Source organism: Vigna angularis, chromosome 3 (assembly GCF_016808095.1).
Source record: "Vigna angularis cultivar LongXiaoDou No.4 chromosome 3, ASM1680809v1, whole genome shotgun sequence".
Classification (NCBI taxonomy): domain Eukaryota; kingdom Viridiplantae; phylum Streptophyta; class Magnoliopsida; order Fabales; family Fabaceae; genus Vigna; species Vigna angularis.
This window is the reverse complement of record NC_068972.1, coordinates 36,695,123-36,701,122: the sequence shown is the minus strand read 5'-3', so window position 1 is coordinate 36,701,122 and position 6,000 is coordinate 36,695,123.

Sequence of the window (6,000 nt, the reverse complement as noted above, 5' to 3'; positions counted from 1 at the left end):
TCAAAATATACATCGGTCTTCTTTTAACACTTAGTAGGGATTCACTTTTGTGATAATCAACCTTAACCAAGGTTTAAGTATTTTCCGAGAGGAATTTACTGGTGAATGCATCCTTAATCGGTAACTATGCAATTAGGAGGTGTTTTTGCTAAAACGTGCTCTTAATCGACTAAGTACTACGATCAAGAAGGGTTCATAACTTGAACTTGCCCTCCTAATTGATTGGTTCGCGTGATCGAATGGGTTGAAATTTGAACGCGCCCTTGGCCAATTGAGTATATGCGTAAGTTGAAAGAGACAATGCATGTAGAAAAATATGTTTTTATTAATAGAGGCGTCTCATTAAAACCTCAACCAAAACCCTTATTAGGAAAAAACGTCGGTGGTAGAAAAAAGTGTGTCGTTCGGTATTTACATTGTTCAGCTACAATAAAACTTGAGGTATGAAATGTTCCAAATGTTGGGTATGATATTATCGTCTAGATGTCATAGTTGGTTGGCATCATTCTTCAAGTTCTCAACCATACACCTTCCCAGTTTGGTGCAAGTTTGTTATATGTTGACTTTTTTTCTCGCATTATTGATTTTTCTCCACACTAAGTCTCATTCAATGAAGCTTTTTAGCTTGACCTTGTTATTATATCTTCATGCTATCATCCGCTTGTAGGATTCTACCCATATGATTATGATTTCCCTCTGTTTGGCTACACTACCAAGCTTGACCCGTAATTGATCGATGTTAATATTCATGCCATGTATGCACTCTAAGGTCCACCTTGATGGGTAGCATCACATCAGCACCATATGTGAGCTTGAAAGGGGCTTCTTTTGTTGAACCATGTAGTGTACATTTTTATGTCTAAAGTACTTCGATCAGCTCCTCCATCCAAGCTCCTTTTACCTCACCTAATATACGTTTAATCTTAGTGACTATGATCTTATTCATGGCCTTAGCTTCTCCGTTCTTCTAAGGGTGTTCCACAAAGCTCGTTACATGCTTTATTTCCGAACTCTTACAGAATTCATCCAGTTTCTTGTCTATGAACTAACAATCGTTATTTGTGATGATCGTGCTTGGAATGTTGAACTGGCATATAAGTTTTTTCCAAATGAATGTTTGTACTTGTCGAGCGGTTATAGTGGCTAAGGCTTCCGCCTCCACCCACTTTGTGAAATAATTTACTACTATAAAGATAAACTTTCTCTGCGCCCAACCATTTGAAAAGAGACCGACTATATTCACTCCCCCACGACGACCTTAGAGTAGTTATATTGTGCAACTCGAATGCAAGTGCTTCATGTCGTTACCATGAGTTTGGCACTTGTTGCATTTATCCACGAAGTGCCTACAATTGGCTTTCATGGTCGACCAAAAGTACCTTGCCCTTAGGATCTGAGCCTTCATTGAGTGTCGTCTAGAGTGCATGTTGCAGACGTCGTAGTTCAATTCATTTATAACATACTTAGTTTCTTCTTTTAAGATGCATTTCAGAAGAGGCATTGAAAATCCATTTTTGTATAAGTTCTTGTTGATCGTGATGAATTGTGAGACTCGTCAAGCGTAAGCTGGTGTTATATTTTGGCCATCATACTGCTAACTCATTAGTGATTTAATTTCAACTCTTCCATCGTCCTATTCGGTTATTGAAGCACTCAAGCATTCTTTGACGATCATTTTTTTCAGGATTTGTCGTATCATAGTGCTTAATTGTCCTTTCTCCTTGTCGCTCGCCAACTTGGACAATAAGTCGGCCTAAGTGTTTTCCTTTTAAGGGATGTGCTTTAAGTTGACCGTTCAAATCCTCTCATCTATAACTTGGAATGTTCTCTTAACCTTGTTGACCACCAACTGTGAATCAATTTACAATTGGCTTTGGTAGCACCCATGTCCTTAGTTAGGGTGAAATCGAACATTAAGGTTTCATATTTTGTCTGATTATTCGACACTTTAAACTTAAAGATCATGGAGTAATCAATCATTATCTTGTTCAGCCCTTCAAGAATGACTCATGTTCATCATCCTTTCTGTCCGATGACTTATCCATGAACATAATCCATTGTTAATTGGTGGGTTCCATCTAATAGTGCAACTTTGCCAAGAAGTTTGTAAGGTGTTGTTGACCTTTGACAAACCCATGTGGCTTGAAATAATGGCCAAACTATGAAAGTTTCACTATCTAACCAATCACTCTTCTAGTTACGTTAGGCTTTCACAAGATATTAACAATTAGGTGATTTAGTGGACGACCACCTAATGACTCTGGAAATGTAGTCTTAACCTATCTTGTTACAATTAACAAAGCCGATTCGACTTTCTTGATCAGTTAGTACATGGTCTCCGCATCCTACAACATTGATAACTCCCTAAATTTGCATTCTTTTATGTGTTTAGGAGTCTAATTTAGCTTGTTTTTCTTTCTAATCTTTTAGAATTAGGCTATTTTTAGGATTTTTCTTTAAAACTGTAGTTTTATAAAATTGTAGTTAAAATTAGGTTTTTAGCATTATTTTTTTAGTGTTTGTTAATAAATAGGAAATTAGAATTTTTGGAAAATATTTTAATAAAAAATTCTTTTCTTTAATTTTTGTTTAAATAGGTTCTCAATTTCTTTATTTGCTAAACTTCATTTCCTTTAATTGTGGATTAATTTATCTGCAGATCTGGCCATGGAAGTTGCTGCCACATTTGAAATTGGGCTATTACAAACAGGAGAGATTTTGGGCCCATCTGAATTAGACTGAGCAGAAGCAATACTGGTCCACTGATATTGTGAAAATGGGCTGCTGCATTGGATTACTGTGGCCAGCAGAAACAAGTTTTGAATTGGACTGCTTGATTGGGTCGTGCAACGCTGATGCTGCTTTGAGAAGTTGCACTGCTGCAATTGAAATCTGTTGTACTGGAAGAATGGGCCACTGCTCTACTGTGTTATTTGGGCCTGCATCTTAGTAGAACGACATCGTTTTAGTGGCGTTGTTGTTGCTTTTGGAGTAAAGCTCAAAGACATGCCTCATTACGCATAAGCATTCTCTCGAGCTATGTTTGGCGAGAATGAAGAGGTTGAAGAGGAGTTAGGGCTTGACGCACGAGAAAGAACAAGAAAGGAAGATGAGCTCCATTGGTGCAACCTTGACCGGTGGAGATGAAAAGTTGATTGGAGGGCTGAAGTTGCAGCTCAAAGCAAAACAAAGAGAGGTCGTCCGATGAGTTTGAAGCGTAGTCAAGGCTATGAGGTTCCCCTTTCCCATTTTTTCCCCTTACGTTTTCTGACCCTATAAAAAGGCATGTAAATAGATTTTTGAGGTTGGAACGTGGAGGGTGACAGACTCTGCGAGAGCGAGAGACAACTTTTACATTCTTTAATTTCATACAGTAGAGAGTGGCGGGTGACAGACGCTGCGTTCTAGGTTTATCGCTTTCATAGGCTAGGGTTTATCGCGCTTTTCTTCGATTCTAGATTTCACATTTTTTTTACATTTTCTTCCCCTTACGTTTTCCGACCCTATAAAAGGGCATGTAAATAGATTTTTGAGGTTGGAACGTGGAGGGTGACAGACTTCGCGAGAGCGAGAGACAACTTTTACATTCTTTAGTTTCATAGAGTAGAGAGTGGCGGGTGACAGATGTTGCGTTCTAGGTTTATCGCTTTCATAGGCTAGGGTTTATCGCGCTTTTCTTCGATTCTAGATTTCACTGAGTTGCGAGGGTGACAGACCGTGATTTTCGGTGATTTCTAGTATCGTGTACTTTTATCTTCAAAGTTTAATGCAATTCTGATTCCTTTTATAGATTCTTTTGATTGGTTGAGAATAGTCTAGGTTTTATTACTTGATTTCATTTGCTGTTCATGATGAGTTGTTTCTGGCAGTTTGTTTTCATTGAAAATTTATAGGTTTTTAGAGTTAGATTGTATGTTTTAAGTGCATTTACATTTGATATTGATTAAAAGCTTGCATCAGAGTCACAAGTTATGGTTTGGTACAGAGAGTATACATTTGCACAAATTAAGTTCTGAATTGGAACTTAATTACCCCAAAGAGGGTATGATTTTACAAGATGTCTTCCTAAGTTGCAATTGAATACTATTCTGCACTAATCTTTGCTTTTTGGTTTCTGATTCATGATTTTAACCAATGAGTCTGTTCTGCTCCTTAGTTAGGTGTTACTTGTTAAATTGTTTTTCATTTTAGTTTGAGCATTCTATCTGCAACCTGTAGGTCTAGTTACTTGTTTTCTATTTTTCTAAATTGCAACTCTTTCTCATAGATTAGAAATTCTTTTCCATGTTAATTTCATTTTTTATGTTACTGTGGATTGGAAATTAATATAGTTTTAGTTTATATTTTTCTTTATTTTCAATTTCAGATTTAATTCTTTGATCATGATACATATAGTCTTAAGTTTTGTTTCAGTTGTGTGTAAATAGTAATAGATCCAATTTAATGAGTTACAGTTAAATAGTTTTTCATATAGGTTGTTGTTCATTTAGAATAGTTCAGTTTTGACATTTTCTCTTTTGAATAATTTCATTTTCTTTTAAACAGTTTACAGATTTTAAATTCTCTTTTCCTTTATAAATTTCATTCTTTCATTTTTATTTCCCCACGTTGCATTAGTTAATAGGTAGTAAATAAATAAAATACAAGACTAAACTTTACATATCTCAACTTAATTGTACTGAGTCCTTGGATTGATACCTAGGTTGACCCCTATAATACATTAATGGGGACTAGGGTTTGTTGACTTTTTGTGTGACCAAAAAGCCTTTCAACAAACACCTTATGTGATGAAATACATAGGTTTTTGTTTGGGATCCTTTTGAACTAGGGTTGCATTGATGACTTCATCTGCTACCGAAGGTATACCTAAATGTCCTTATCATTCATTAGTTTTGCCACGATAGGCGGTTTGGCTAGGACCACCTTTCCATCTTTGAAGACAAGTTGGCACTACTCCTCCCACTTGACTACTGTTTGCTTCTTCATAACCCAAAAGATTGACTTTATCTTTTCAGCCAATCGATGTAGGAATCTTGATAAAGAGGTCAACATGCTTAGCAACCTTTGCACCTATTTTTAGTTATAAGATTTCTTATGTTTATAATGGTTGCACACTTGTCAACATTGACTTCTATGTCTCTCGCTATTAGCATGAAGTCTAGAAATTTTCTAACTCCCACACCAAAAACACATTTTGTAAGGTTTATTTGCATGTTATACTACGGAATCTAATTGAATATCCTAGTGTGATCCTTCACATGGCTGCTAACTAGTTCAGACTTGACCATTATGTTGTACATATATTTGTCCATGTTGCCTATCTTCTCTTGAAATATTTTTTTCGTGACCCTTTGATACGTTGCTTCAACGTTCTTAAGGTCGAACGACATGATCTCATAACAATAATTTGTGTGTTTGGTTATGAATATTGTATCCTCTTTGTCCTCGTGGTACATGGGTATATAGTTATACCCAAAATAGGCATCTAAAAAGTTAAGCACTTGGTGGCTAGACGCATTATCGATCATCAATCGATGTTAGACAGGGGCTACGAGTATTTAGGGCATGCCTTGTTGAAGTCTGTGAAGTTAATACACATTCTTAATTCTCATTTGGTTTCTTAACCAACACAACATTTTTCAGCCAACTAGTGTATTTAAACTTCTTTGGTGAAGCCAAACTCTTGCAGTTTTTTTACCTTAGCCTCTTCAACCTTTTGTCGTTCCTCACCCAAGCATCGCCTCTTCTGAGCGATCGATTAGGCTTCTTGGAAGATTGCTAATTTGTGGGATATCACTCCAAGGTGTATAGCTGGCATGTCAACTGACGTCCTCTCAAATAGGTCCTTATTGCCCTCAAGCATGATTATCAATGCCCATTCTTGTTCCTGATCTAAATCGCTTCTCAATCGGGTAATTTCTTTATCCAATTTTCCTATCTTTAGCTCCTTGATTTCTGTTTGAAGTTTCATCTATCCTCCATATTAGTTCGTGGGTCTAG